At 35.1% G+C, this 15,933-nt stretch overlaps 1 long non-coding RNA gene across 4 annotated transcripts; it reads left to right on the plus strand.

The window, feature by feature from the left end:
- The first annotated feature begins 3,980 nt into the window (after positions 1–3,980).
- LOC145559652 (uncharacterized) lies at positions 3,981–15,277 on the plus strand. Of its 4 annotated transcripts, none has more exons than XR_014092838.1 (6): positions 3,981–4,426; positions 12,143–12,201; positions 12,325–12,381; positions 14,740–14,788; positions 14,886–14,938; positions 15,062–15,277. It is a non-coding gene; the product is annotated as an uncharacterized LOC145559652 (long non-coding RNA). The 4 variants fall into 4 exon arrangements; XR_014092839.1 differs by having other exon boundaries at positions 14,745–14,788; XR_014092837.1 differs by lacking the exon at positions 12,143–12,201 and having other exon boundaries at positions 3,986–4,426; positions 14,745–14,788.
- Positions 15,278–15,933: the final 656 nt, after the last annotated feature.

Genomic DNA, 15,933 nt, shown 5'->3' on the forward strand with positions numbered 1-15,933 from the left:
GTGAATGTTCTTGAATCGGATGACGAAGCTCCAAATTATCCTATATTTAATCCAGTAGTAGACTTCAAAACTAGGATTAATCTGTATGTAGGATTAAAATTCCCATCCAACACATGCTTTAGGAAGGCTTTAAGACATCATGCTATAGAAAATGGTTACAATTCTTACTACTTGCACAACAATAACAAAAGGATCTTTGTTTATTGTGCTAAGAGGTGTGGTTGCCCATAGAAGAGAGCAAGAATATACTAGAGTGTTAATGTAAGCAAAGGAAGAAGTGCAGGTATAAGGTTCACTATAGGAAGGTAAAAAGAGAAGAAACTTGGCAAGTGAAGAGTTTGAGGTTAGAACACATATGCGGTCATCAACATGAAAATCCCAAAGTCACTTCACAGTATCTTGCTGAGAGATATTTAGATGATTAGAGAGATGACCCTACAATGAAACTAAAGAGTTTCATGAAAAGAGTTAGAAGAGAGGTGCAAGTAGAAATAAGCTATTACAGAGCTTATCATGCTAGGCAAAAGGCACTAAAAATGATTTTTGGTGATGCTGTTGTTGAGTATGAAAGGGTGTGGGATTATGCAACTACTATAAGGATATATAACCCTAGAAGCACAACCATTATTGTGAAGGTAAAAAGGTTAGAGAAACCATCTCCTTTGTTCCAAAGGATGTATATTTGTTTACAACCTTGCAAGGAAGGGTACATAGCTGGTTGTAGGCCTATCTTAGGAGTGGATGGATGTCATCTTAAGGGTCCATACCCTGGAATATTGTTAACAACAGTTGGGAAAGATGGGAACAACAACATCTTTCCAGTGGTTTAGGCAGTGGTTGAAACAGAGAGCTTTGAAACCTGGACATGGTTCTTAGAGCTTGTTGTACAAGACATAGCTTCAGTGGCATCATCTGTGACATGGGTGCACAAAAGAGGGGGAGATTTGACATACATGTCTGATAGGCAAAAGGTATTTAAGCTCTTATTCATTTATGCATTTGTTTTTATGAAATGAACTTCACTACTTACATAGTCACATGTACTAATAATGGTTTTCAACTCTTAATCAAAGGGCTTATTAGAAGCATTCAGAGCAGTAGTATTAAATGCAGAGACAAGATTCTGCTGTAGGCATATATGGTCAAATTTTAAGAACAAGTTTCCCGGGAAGATATATAGGGAACATTTCTGGAAAGCAGCTAGATCATCTACACAGGTAATTTGCATTTGTGTATTTTGTCGTTGTTGTTAAATAAGAATTATTGTTCTTGATGACTTAATCTCGTGTAATTTACTTTGGTTTGAAGCATCATTTCAAACAACATATAGAAGCAATTAAAAAGTTGAATATAGAGGCATTCAAGTACTTAGAGGCCATACCACCATGTCATTGGTCTAGGCATGCCTTTAGTTCATCTTCTAAGTTTGGTATTGTAGGGAATATTTCAAGCATTACCCCAAACTTGAACCCCACAGTGATCATACACTAAAGCATGGTGGCGTCCAAAGGGAAGGAAGCTAGAGCAAAAGAGTCGCCAACAAGTTTTAGGAACTTGTAAACCGTTCACAGAGTGAAGGTTACACCCCTTAACGATCTAGGAGATCGTTAACTCCAATAGGTCTGGAACCATGACTGGAAGTTCAGGGATGAAGATACAAATCCAATCTAAAAGAGAAAGAACCTGCCCTAATAATAGGCCTCTACTTTATTCTTCTTGTATTCACGTGCGCTTTCTGACTAACATGCAATCAATAGGTTTACCCTAAACCTGTTTATCTATGTTGGTTGAATATTAATGCACAAACAAAACTACTATTGGTGATCACTTGAATTATAATCATATTAACCCTAAACAAGATTATCAATTATCTTATTAAGCGTGATTACAAGTACAAATTCCCTTTAAACATGCATAAAAGGTGTGATCAAGCAATAAAAATAAATATAATATCAAGCAACAATAATCATCATAAAATAATAATCATAATCCAAGTCATAATCATAATTAAAATAATCATGTTAAAGCATAATATTAATAGCAAGATCCTAGGCATGATACTAACATGATTAATAACAAACCCTAGCATGTCACTAAACATCAAAGATCAAATATTTATCCCTAACATGATACTAACATGCTATTAGGAAAGAAAATAGGAAGCATCATAGAAATCATAATTGATATAAGCAAATCACCCTAAATATGATACTAGGAAGCAATAAAACATCCTAACATGATACTAGGAATCAAAATAACAACCTAAGCATGATTTCTATATCATAATATCAATTAAACAATTAAAGTACTTACTTGGATGCCTCGTATCTCTTTCTAATAACAAAATACACACGTTAGTAACTTCAAGGAAAGTAATAAAACCAAGAATCAAACTAAATAAATATTAAGAAAATTAAGAAAGTTTAGACTAGATTTGGGACCAAACCTCAGAAATATCAAACCTTTCACGTCTAGGGCGAAGGCAACTTCGAACTTGGCTAGGTGTGTCTAGATCTTGTGAATGCGGAATTTTGTATTTGAGAAAAGGCTAGTTTAGAAAAGAGAGAGAGAGTATATCAAGAATTTCTTGATGAGAGTTGGTGATTCAAAACGAAGGTTTTAGGAGGCTATTTATAAAGAAAATCAGCCGGATATGATAAAAAAAGAATCAGAGTTTCAAAAAGAATAAAACACGACGCTGTCGCCAAACACGCCCCTATCGCCGCGACGCCAGGTCTGTCGCCAGACGACAGACTGTAGTTACGACGCTGCAATTAGTTTTTCCACGCGTTTTCTTATTTTGATAAAATTTAAGCGTACGAGGGGTAAAATTGTAATTTCCTTAAAAACACTTCTTTTATTCTAAATAAAACTCTTAAAACTCAAATATCAATGCTAATCAAATTAGGATTCAAAAGAACCTTCTATAAGATTCTAGAAGACCATATAAATCAATCTTAATTGCATTAGGAATGATAAATCATAATAGGCCCTCCTCTAGATCATTGGGCCGCATATAAAAATCAAACCGGGCCCAGTTTAGTAATTTGGCCATAACTTCCTCATTATTCATCAGAATCGAGCTTATAATTGGACCCTTTCCATGGACCAAACTAAACTAGATTGGCTATTTTCATAAAATAGGCACTAGTAGAAAAAATGCTATTTGTAACGCCCTATTAGTAACTGGCGTATGTTATGCTAGTTACGAAAGCATCAGTAGTAACCGACAAAGGTAATGCCAGTTACAAATTTCATGACATTAGTAACCGACATAGTAAATGTCAGTTACTAATATGTGGTTTATCATTGCTTGAAGTTTTATTACTAACTGACTAAATAAATGTCAGTTACAAATATTTAGTCAAATAAACTTTGACTTAAAAATTTATAACTAGCTTACAAACGCCAGTTACAAATATTAAGTCAAAGAAACTTTGACCAAAGCGTTTGTAACTAGCTTACAAACGTTAGTTACAAATATTAAGTCAAAGAAACTTTGACCAAAGTGTTTGTAACTAGCTTACAAACGCCAGTTACAAATATTAAGTTAAAGAAACTTTGACCAAAAAGTTTGTAACTAGCTTACAAAACGTCAGTTACAAATATTAAGTTAATACTTCCTATTAATTTTATTTAATTTTCATTTAATTTTTATTGAAGTTAGAGGAAATAATTTTTTTTTTTTTCAAGAAAGGAAACAATTTCTCGTTGAAATACAAACAAAAGAGTTAATTTTTTTATTTTTTGTTGTTCACTTTCGCTCCATCTTCTCGCGCTTAGCTTTCCTGTCAAAAACTCCTCATTTCTCCTACAATTTCTTCTTTGCTCCAACTCACTCCATTTAGTTTGGAATTTTTGAATTTGGGTTCAGCTTTAGTGATTCTATATTAAGGTTTTAAGGTATGTAATTTTTTGAATTAAGGTTCTTGTAATTTTCCCTTTCTTAAATTCAATAACACTACTACAAATACTGCCTATTAAGGCACTTAGCTAGCCACGCAATATAAAAATATTGCTGAAAAATCACATTTATTGTTAAATTGAGGCGCAAAATAAATAGTACCGCAATATAGCGCTGCTGAAGCTAAATAAATGCGCCACTTAAAATTTTCATCAAGTGAATTGTTTCAAAGAGCAAATCCCACTATTCCCAATATCCCACTACTGCAGTCTTCCTTAATCCCTAACCTCTCGCTTTTGAGCAAATTTTCCCAATTTATGCGCTCAATTCATCAATCTTCAATTCAATTTGTGAGTTTTAATCAATCCAAATGTCAATCGCAACTCGTACTAAAGAACCCTAATCATTAAAATCGTTACTCTTTTCGCTGGATCTTTGTTTTTAATTGCTTCATTCTGCAGTTCAATTCGTGAGTTTCAAACAATCTTGTCAGCCCATACGATTTGCTGGAATATTCATCTGGTAAATTTTTTTTCATGATTATCTTCGTTTTTGTTAGATTTAACCTTTTAATTTTCCCTATAACTCTGAGTCGATTATATTTGCCAATTGAATTTTTCAACCTTATATATTGAATTTCGCTATAATTATTGAAATAATTAGAACCTTTTTCCAGAATGTTTTGGTTATTGTAGGAAATAATTTCAAGCCTTTAAATCCCACTAGCTTGAACCCCACTGTGATCATACACTAAAGTACAGTGGCGTCTAAAAGGGAAGAAGATAGGGCAAAAGAGTCGCCAACAAGTTTTTTAGGAACTTGTAAACCGTTCACGAGGTGAAGGTTACATCCCTTAACGATCAAAGAGATCGTCAACTCCATAAGGTCTAGAACCAAATAAGGGTTCGGGGATGAAGGTACAAATTCAACCTAAAAGAGATTGAACCTGCCCTAATAATAGGCCTCTACTTTATTCTGATCGTATTCATGTGCGCTTTCTAATTAACATGCAATCATTAGGATTAACCTTAAACCTGTTTATCTATGTTGGTTGAATATAATGCACAAATAAATCTATTATTGGCGATCACTTGAAATATAATAATCACAATAACCCTAAATAAGATTATTAATTATCTTATTAAGCGTGATTACAAGTACCAATTCCCTTTAAACATGCATAAAGGCGTGATCAAGCAATAAAAATAAATATAATCAAGCAACATAATAATAATCAACATCATGAATAATAATATTATAATCATAACAATAAAATAATCATCATCAAAATAATAATAATAATAATATTCATAATCATCATAATCATAAATTATAATAATTATAATCATAATCATGTTCATGTTAACATTAAAGCATAATAATAGCAAGATCCTAGGCATGATACTAACAAGATTAATAACAAACCCTAGCACGTCACTAAGCAATAAAAATCAAATCTTTAGCCCTAACATGATACTAACAATCATAAATATTAGGAAGAACATAGGAAGCATCGTAACAATCATATTTAATATTAAAATTACCCTAGACATGATACTAGGAATATCATAACAACAATGTAAACATGATTTCTACATCATAATATCAATTAAAACCATTAAAGTACTTACTTTGATGCCTCGTACCTCTTTCTAATAACAAAATACACACGTTAGTAACTTCAAGGAAAATAATAAACAAACAATTAAATTAAAGAGTTGAAATAGAGATTTGGGACCAAACCCTCAGAAATTAAACCTTTCACGTCTAGACCGAAGGCAACTTCGAATATGGCTAGGTGTTTCTAAGTCTTGCGAATGCGGAATTTTGTATAAAAAAGCAAAGTTTAGAGGAAAGAAGAGAGAATAATCAAGAAAATCTTGATGAGAATTCGTGAGGATTGGTGAATGATAGATGTAGATGATGATTGATGAACGGAGTTTTTAATACGATATTTATAGAGAAAATCAACCAAAAAAGATAAATTAACAAAACAGAGTCTGACGCTCAGGAAACAGAGCTGGCGCCAACCCTGGCTAGCTGGCGCCAGGCACCAGCCTTAGCGCTAGGCGCCAATGGCTAGCGCCAGGTGCCAGGCCTGGTTCCAGGCGCCAAGGCCTGGGGTTGGACGCCAAGCTTGATTTTAACGCGTTTTCGAAAATCCGATAAGTTTACTGTACTGGAGGATAAAATAATATAATTTCTTCGAAAATGCTATTTGATTTTAATTAAAACTCTGAAAAGTCAACAAAGTCAACTTATCAATGCTAATTGAATTAGGAATGAAAAGAACCTTCTAGAAGATTCTAGAAGACTAAAACCATTCCTAATTGCATTAGCAATGATAAATCATATTAGGCCCTCCCCAAGATCATTGGGCCGTATATAAAGCTCAAACCGGGTCCAGTTTGGTAATTTGGCCATAATTTCCTCAATATTCATCGGAATTGGGCTTATAATATATCGTTGGAAAGGTCTTTGCAAGCCCTATCCAACTACACCACTATTGGACCCATATCATGAACCAACCAAACTGGATTGGCTGTTTTCTTAAAATAAAGTTTTTAAAAACAGAAAGAAGAGAAAAGAAATTAAAACTTTCCGCAACACTTGCCAGCGATGACAATCCAAGAGAAAAGAAATTTTGCTATAGGGAACTGGGTGTATGACAATCCAATTTCGGAAAACTTGCCAGCGATGACAATCCGAACTTGGAAAAAATTGCCAAACAAAGAAGGAGCACGGCAATCCACGCTTGGAAACTTTGCCAGAGATGACAATCCAATCTTGGAAAAATTGTCGTTGAAGAAGATGCACGACAATCCATTTTTGGAAATATTGTCAGTTGGGGATGACAATCCAATTTTCGGAAAACTTTGTCGTTTAATAAGAATGCGCGACAATCCATATTTGGAAATATTGTCGTTTAAGTGCTTGCTTTTGAACCGATTGTAATGAGCCAGTGTTTTAGGCGCTTAAGCTAAGTGAGACGATTTTTTGTCAGGTCAATCACTTACTACGATTGTAATCGAGCCGACTACTAATCATGTCAAATTGCTTATAGGGGCTAACTGGCGTACCAAGGAACCCGAAATTGCTGCATGAGGTCGAAATCACCTTTCTGGGAGGCTTTGAGCTCTGTCGTTGCTGAGATATCTCTGGCGCCAAGAATTGGAGTAGGGTCTTCCCTATTCTACTGCACCTGTATTTATTTTTTACTATAGAACTTTGCCAATTTCTTTAATTATCTTAGGGTTGACCTAAAGCTTAACGTTGCTTGACTCATCGACTTGACACGACTCAAGGTATAAACTTGACTCGCTGATTGACTGACTCGAGGTTGACTCGACTCAAAGTGAAATGACACGTGTGACTCATGACCCGTGTGTGCATATTGTTGATTATGCGACTCGAAAATGCAAAAAAGCAAAAATTTTCCGTCATTTTTGTGGAGGGTACCGACTTTCTCCCGAAAAAGAAAGACGCGAAAAAGAATCGGAGTTTTGAAGGTGCATGTTGAATGAGCTTAGTCAAATGTCATTTGATACTATCTCTCAAGGTGCAAGGATTAATCCATCCTAGGCTATCTCAATGGTTGACTCAATGATGAAAGTATTTGGGTAACTTAGGCACGGAGGCTAAGTACTTCATACTTCGTGATGCAATGACGATTATGATTGATGAGTGATGTGACAAGGCATGCTTCATTGTTAAGATTTCATGACAAAGGGTTCCTAAGGGAAGTATATTTGGTCATGTATCTGTGCAGTGTGTGATAGTGACACTAAAGCTAGGCCGCAAGGGCTAAGTGTGTGGGAAAATATATTGAAAAGCGTCAAATGGTGGTGACTCTTAGGCTAGGTAAGCTAATGATGTAGGGATCAAGCCCCCAAGTCTATCTCTAAGTGAATAGGGATGAGCATTGGAGATCCCTTGATATGATCATGGTGTAAGTGTGTGAATGTGAATATGAATGCATGTTTATTACGAACGCACCTCGATGTGAGATTGCCTACGATTCGTTAGGAATCAGGCCGAACGTAGCTCTAGCTGAACCTCGCACAAGTGTGTATACCTCAAAAAGGTCTTTTTAAGGGTTGTAACGTGGTTAGGCTAAAGGCTGAAGAAGAAGGGGATAAAGGCTCAAGACCCTAGATAAGCCCCTAAGGTGTGCAACCTTGCTTTTGAATCTTTATATTTTTATGCTTGAGTTTCTACTCTTTTTTAGCTTTTTTTGTTTTTTTTTTTTAATCTTTTGCTTTAGCATTTATTTTATTTTTAATAAGTGTGGGCAATCCCGATCATGCGGTCTATCACTCACTTGGCATTCATGTTTCTCAGGCACGGTACCGAGCACTCAATAAGAGACGCAATCTGAGACGTGTTCTTATCGAAGATATTTTCATGTCAAAGACATTGGAACACTTGCCCTTTTGTACACTTTTATTTATTTTTTGCTTTATTTATTTATTTTTTGCTATTTTAATCTTTTAATATCACTCAAGCTTTTTTAGAATTGCATAAGTTACACACCATCCCATCCCAAGGTTAGGTAGATGTAGGTTGAAGAAATGAAAGGGTCTATCGTTAGACGAGGCTCAAAGTGGTTTATGAAGAAAATATTGTATATTTGAATGGTGAAAGGAGATATGATGTGGCTACAAGGGGTGCCTTAAATCATTGGTATACCTTGTGCTTAATTCGACATGGATTTCTCCTTTTTTTTTTTTTTTTTTTTTTTTTTTTTGAAATGCAATATAATGAAATGATCATATATAAGGAAATAAATGCTCATTTTATTAAAAAGGGAAAAGAAAAGAAAAACTACAAAAATAATCTAAAGGAAATGAAAAGGTGCCTATGCTAGACTTATTGAGGAAAGGGTAGATAAAAAAGAAATAGAAAAAAAGAGGTCACAAAATCTTGTCGTTGAAGCTCGCCTCTTGTCTTGTGTTGTTTCCTTTATCATCACTCGCTCTTCTTGTTAACTGGAGGTATGGGAAGCTTGTTGTTATCAATCAAATGTTGGATATCCACCTTTAGCTTCCAACAGCTCTCAGTAGCATGACCCTTACCTTGGTGGTACTTGCAGTGTTCGTTTGGATTTCAACTAGGCAATCTTTTCTTAAGTGGGGGATCTTTAATAGGTCCAATGGGAGTAATGATTCCCTTGGCATGGAGTCGATCGAAAGCATCATCGTAGCTAATTCCAATAGGGGTAAATTCCCTTTTCGGTTGCTTTCGATTACCCATGGCTAGGATCTCACTAAGGTCGAAAGAACCAACACTATTACTAGAGTAGTTATTTTCAGAAGAAGAAGGATAGTCGTTCTTCTTCCCTTTACAGCCACTGATACTATTGTTACTAACCTTCACCTTCTTGTCGCGCGGAGGAACATGAAGGAGATTTGAATCAATGAGATCTTGAACACGATCTTTGAGGGCGAGACATACTTCGGTGGTGTGACCACGACCTCTATGGTATCGACAATAAGAATTTGGATCCCAATTGGGAAACCATTTTTCAGGTGGAGGGTCTTGACTGGGACCAATGGGGTGGATAAGATCTTTATTGTGAAGACAGTCGAAAGCTTCATTGTAAGTCATTCTTATTGGTGTGTATTCTTCAATGGTCCGTTTTGCTTATGGCTTAGGAGCATTGAGTTCTTCATTAAACCCTTGGCGAGAATTTTGTTCAATGGCCATCACCCGATTTGCTAATCCTTCTACCACATTCAAGAGCATGGCAATGACATCTTGCAGTTTTCGAATGTCCTCTTTTAGACTTGACGAGTCTTCCTTTGTATTATCTAAGAAAAGACTTTCATCCTCCTCAATTATAGCCACTTCATCGAGAGAGGTCATATAAGCTGTCTCGATCATAGGCTCTTCTACAGGTGTGATAAGAAGTGATGGATCAAAGGATGCTTGGTCATCTTCGATGGCTAGAATCTCGAAAGTTTTATTGTTATCGATCAGATCTTGAATAGCTTCTTTGAGTTTCCAACACTCTTCAGTGTCGTGACCCTTTCCTTGATGATATTTGCAGTGCTTATTAGGGTCCCACTTAGGTGGCCTAGCTTCTGGAACTGGATCTTTTATGGGCCCTATGGGCATGACTAGTCCTTTGTGATGTAGCTTCTCGAAAGCCGTTTCATAACTCATACCAAGTGGAGTGAACACTCTTTTTGATCTCTGGATTCGTGGTTTAGAGGCGTTCGTGGCATGTACTTCATTAATGGGAGAGGAAGAAGAAGGATGGTCGTTTTTCTTTCCTCTCGCACCATTATCTTTCAGAAGGTCATCTTCAATGTCAATGCCTATATTATAGACAACTTTGAAAGTATCTAAATTGTGTTGGTACTTTAAGTGCTTTGAATACTTCCCTTGGAGATTCTTGATAAACATCCTCACAGATTCTTTTTCGGTAGGAGCCTTGACCATATTAGCGGAAGTTTACCTCCATTTATTGAAGAAAGAAGTGAACCCTTCATTTTCCTTTTGTTTTAACATCTCGAGTTGTCTACAGTCTGTTTTGTCTTGGATGTTGCACTTATATCTATCTATGAAAGCGTTTGTTATCGACTCCCAAGAAGAGGTTTTTTCTTTCTCGAGAGAAAGGAACCATTATTGACAAACGGTTTCGAGAGATAGTGGGAACAGAGAGGGGAAAACCTTCTTATCGATACCCTTAATGCTCATTATAGTTTCAAATGCTCTTAAATGAAAGTATGGGTTATCAGTTGCTCTGAATTTTGGGATGTTGTTGGCGTTGAACTTTTGCGGAAGGAGTTCCTTGTCCAGCGAGACCCCTTGTGAACTCATGCCCTGAAATTTATAGTCACTAGATAGCTTGCTTAGACTCTCTGGCATGAGGTTCATCTGTTGTTGCTTCACGGGGTCATCGACCCTAAGTGCGAGAAGTTTCAGTGTCTCAGTCACAGTAGCCAGTTGGTTCTTAAGATCATTGACTTCTTCTTGAGTTTCCATTATCTTCTTAGCCTTCCTCTTTTGACGAATCGGTTTATCAAAAAGCGAGACCTGAATAAAGAGGTTGTCCTTGATTAATCGCCCTTCTCTCCTTGACCAAGTATTTGATGCCTTGTACCTCTTTCTTTCACGTCTAGAGCGAAGGCAACTTCGAATATGGCTAGGTGTTTCTATGTCTTGCGAATGCGGAATTTTGTATAAAAAAAAGCAAAGTTTAGAGGAAAGAAGAGAGAATAATCAAGAAAATCTTGATGAGAATTCGTGAGGATTGGTGAATGATAGATGTAGATGATGAATGATTGGTGATGATTGGTGAATGATAGATGTAGATGATGATTGATGAACGGAGTTTTTAATACGATATTTATAGAGAAAATCAGCCAAAAAAGATAAATTAACAAAACAGAGTCTGACGCTCAGGAAACAGAGCTGGCGCCAACCCTGGCTAGCTGGCGCCGGGCACCAGCCTTAGCGCCAGGCGCCAATGGCTAGCGCCAGGCGCCAGGCCTGGTTCCAGGCGCCAAGGCCTGGGGTTGGACGCCAAGCTTGATTTTAACGCGTTTTCGAAAATCCGATAAGTTTACCGTACTGGAGGATAAAATAATATAATTTCTTCGAAAATGCTATTTGATTTTAATTAAAACTCTGAAAAGTCAATAAAGTCAACTTATCAATGCTAATTGAATTAGGAATGAAAAGAACCTTCTAGAAGATTCTAGAAGACTAAAACCATTCCTAATTGCATTAGGAATGATAAATCATATTAGGCCCTCCCTAAGATCATTGGGCCGTATATAAAGCTCAAACCGGGCCCAGTTTGGTAATTTGGCCATAATTTCCTCAATATTCATCGGAATTGGGCTTATAATATATCGTTGGAAAGGTATTTGCAAGCCCTATCCAACTAAACCACTATTGGACCCATATCATGGACCAACCAAACTGGATTGGCTGTTTTCTTAAAATAAAGTTTTCAAAAACAGAAAGAAGAGAAAAGAAATTAAAACTTTCCGCAACACTAGACCTTTCCACACTTTCGCTTCATTCGATTATGATTCGACGTGAAAGGTACTCATCACTGGGTTTGGTTTTGGGGAGACACAAATGGGTGTCTACAGTTATGCTCTTATGTAACAACCTGTTTTGTTTATTTTCGTTCCATTTCATGCAGTTAAAAAGCTTTTAGTCGTTTTTTTGGATTTTTTTTGTCGTATTTAACCTATTCATTGCTTGCTGCATTGTTGTAAGCATCATTTGAAGAACTTCATGAGAAAAAAAAGAGATTGCAAAAAAAGAGGTTTAATTTGGTATGTTTACTGCATCTTTATGATAAGATCTTTAATTGAAGGATAGCTTTTAGAATTTATTATGTGTTTTGAGTGTTTAATTCATTAGTACATCCCCTACATACTGATTCAGATCTTCATCAGATTATCAAGTCCTCTCAGGCTCTGTCGAATGATCATTGTCAGTACTTCTTGTTTCAGGTATATTTTATGGTGTCACTTCTTGTTCATTATAGCATTGAATGATTGTTTTATGTTTATGTTTATATGTGATGAATTATTTAATTATTTTCACTGTGGTGCATCTTCTAGCATGTTTTCCTGAACTCTTAGGTTCATCTCTACCTTCTGTTTTATAAAGATGCTCGAGTTTAAAAGTTTTATTGCTTATTTTTACTTCTAGATTTGGATTTCTTATATCCTGTTATGTACTTTGTATTATGTTTTGTTCTGTGTTCCAATCGATCCTCTTTATAAGCCTTCTTTATAACACCACTAAGAAAATAAGGAGGGGGTGGATAGGTTAGATCAATAGATGGTGGTGGTAAACTAAAGAGTTTTATGTCATAGAATTTGACAATTGCTCAAGATTTAATTCACTTATTATTACTGGCTAAAGAAACAGTTTTGCCAATTATAATTAGCTATAATTATAATGATGGTATGGCATAAGATGGGTGATAGAGTTTAAGAATTTACTTATATTGATGTGCCTAATCGATATGATATGAAATAGAATACATACTTTCAGTTCATAACATAATAATATTGATATAATATCTTATTAGGCATATGTCACTGTCTTTGAACTTTTATGAATGAAGGTTCTTTTTCACTCGTTCAATTTAATAATGGAGTAGCTTACTTGAGTTATGAAAGAGGTCCATTATAAATTTTGTATCTCCTACACTAGTGATTCAATGAGTAGGAAATCAGAATCTCTGAAATATCATGATAATTTATAACTTACCTATAGTAATTTTAGTCTTTATATCCGAAATAATATTGAAAGCATAGTTAACAAATTTCTATTTGTTATGAGTGCACTACAATTGTTCTCATATTTTAACTTCGATATTATACTTTTCAAACTTATTCTAGAAGTCTATCAATTTGAGTCATTATTGCCTTTTCATTTCATCTAGATTTCCACCCCAATCCAGCAATTGCTTTATTTCCAATGCCTTGTAAAGGTTCTTTCAGCCAATCACTAGTGGGAATTAATGTTGAGTTTTTCCAAGTCCTGTGCACAAGAGCACAAAATTACTCAATATGCAATAAAGAATTACTAGCACAAATGGCATCCGTAGTATGCCAAAAGAAATGGCAAAGTAGTATTGACTATGAACGAATTCATTTATGTAGACTTATCTAAAGTTGGAAACTAATTAACTAAGACAAGAACCAAAATGTGTTGTCCTTATTATCCAAAACACGGATGTACCTCTTTCCAACCCATGTTTTTTAGAATTATTTGGCATAACTACCAACTCCAAGGGCTATTTCCAAGGCTTCGGCTACATCTTCCTCAGTTGAAGGTGGACTAGCATCATTAGCTTACCTTTTCTGCCCCAAAAGTGCCATGCAGTGCTCTTCTTTCAGCAGCTCTATATATGTCACTTTGGCTTCTTGTTTTCTTACTTCTGTGTTAATTTATATATATATGTTAGCTGAGACATGGCTTTATCATACTTTTAGGCAGGTCTGCTCGGTTTCCTGTGAATCTTGTTTAGATTCACCAAACCACCCAGGGATTGGGACATTGTTTTATAGAGTTGCTGTGACTTAACATAGCTTGTGCAGTTATTAATAGCTTATATTTTTGACATGGTTTAAGCTGTGTATGTATTTTGATGGTTGCCTATTTTGCAATGCCCTTTATAATTTTGAATTCCTTTGGATTCTTAGTTGTTGCAGGTCGTGTAATAATACTTACTACACCATTAGTAGACTAGTGTAGAGTTTTAATATCGACTGTTGGAGAATATACTAATACCTATAGTGCATTGTTTAGGGAGTTCATATATATAGTCTTGCATTTGAAAATAAATATCTCCTGCTTTTGTGAATTTCCAATTAGTATACAATTTTGCAGTTATCTCAATATTCTTGTCTTTCTCCCACTCAACTTAGAAATATGCAGATTTGCTACAATATATCAAGTATCATAATCTGCATTCCACCCTACAGCAACATCCTTATACTCTTACTCTGTACAAATTTAAGTGCTTTTCCTTAAGATTTACATACACACCCTTGCAAAACTTCTCTTCTGTCTACTTTTTGCAACTTCCAATCCTTTTTATCTCTTAAGCTAGTTTAGTATTAAGTTCAAATACTTAATTTTTGGAGAAAGGTCTGGACTTTGGAGTGCTTATTTATGGTCATACTTTCATGTGAAAATTCTTCTCGTGTTTTTGTGATGTCCTTTAGCCCATCAATGTGTCATACTATTTCCAGAGGCCGTCGCAGCCATAAATTTCTGAAGCATAGTGGTGGGGGAATCTTCTTTACATCACTGAATTTAGTAACATGTTGACCTCATTGTCTTCTTTTCAGGCCAGAGTACTATGGAAAAGCCGTCTAGTTGAATTGGAATAGTCCCCAGGTAAATTTTCTTCTTATTTTGGTTTATATTCAATGAAGAAAAGTATTTTTTTTCTGCTTCGCTCTGGTGGCCAGGTTTTGATCTTAAAAGTTTTCAGATTGGGAGCAAATATATTTGCGAGTAATAGGCCGGGTATGTAATTTGCAAGAGGTTAGTGATAAATTTGCCTCTTCTTTGCAAGTTAATAAAATTCTGTATACATGTATCTTGACCGATGTTTTATATTTAAAAACTATAATGAACATGTTTTTTTTTTTTTTTATATATTTGTAGGAGTATTTGGCAAGACTTGCATGCAGCCTACAACGATGTAGAATTAGATGAGATTCGAGAACAATAGACTAAGTTTTTTAGACTTAATTTTTTTGTTGAAAGACTAGTTATTTTATTGATCAATGTTATGATCAATCGCATTTATCTATATAAAACAATTAACACATTTCTATATATCTACTTTTAATTTATTTGGCCTACTGGTTATTGTTATTACATTCCTAAATTGTAAATCAATAATTTTTTTTATTCAAGTTTTAATTGTTTTGTGGAAACTATAGTTTATTTTGTTGTATTGTTGTGGATGAATTCAAGTTATGTGGAATTATTTGGAGTGTTTGGTTTGTTGTTGAATTGTAACAGGTTGTAACAGGTTTTAACCCTTTTTACGATGGGTCGTTCAGTAGGATATACTGGTTTAGGATATTTATATAAAAAAATTAAATATATATTTATTAGTAACTAGCATAACGTCGTAAGCTAGTGCTAGTTAGGAATAGTTTTTTTTTTAAAAAGAAAAAAATTATTAGTAACTGGCGTTTGGCTATGCTAGTTACAAATAATATCGTAATTGTAACCGACGTAACTTAACGCCAGTTACGAATAATATCCTTTCTAACTTAGAAAATAGACTTTTTGTAACTGGCGTTAGGTTAAGCCAGTTACGAATAGTACATTATTTGTAACTAACATTAGCCGGTTACGAATAACTTTCACTAGTTGTAACGGTGGCATTCGCAACCAACAATGCGAGTTACAAAAAGTCAATTTTGCCAGTTACAAATAGCATTTTTTCTACTAGTGAGGTTTTCAAAAACAAAGAGAAAGAAAAGAATTAAAAACTAACCGCAACATTAGACTTTCCACACTTT

Source organism: Chenopodium album, chromosome 9, assembly GCF_948465745.1.
Source record: "Chenopodium album chromosome 9, dcCheAlbu1.1, whole genome shotgun sequence".
In the NCBI taxonomy this organism is placed as follows: domain Eukaryota; kingdom Viridiplantae; phylum Streptophyta; class Magnoliopsida; order Caryophyllales; family Amaranthaceae; genus Chenopodium; species Chenopodium album.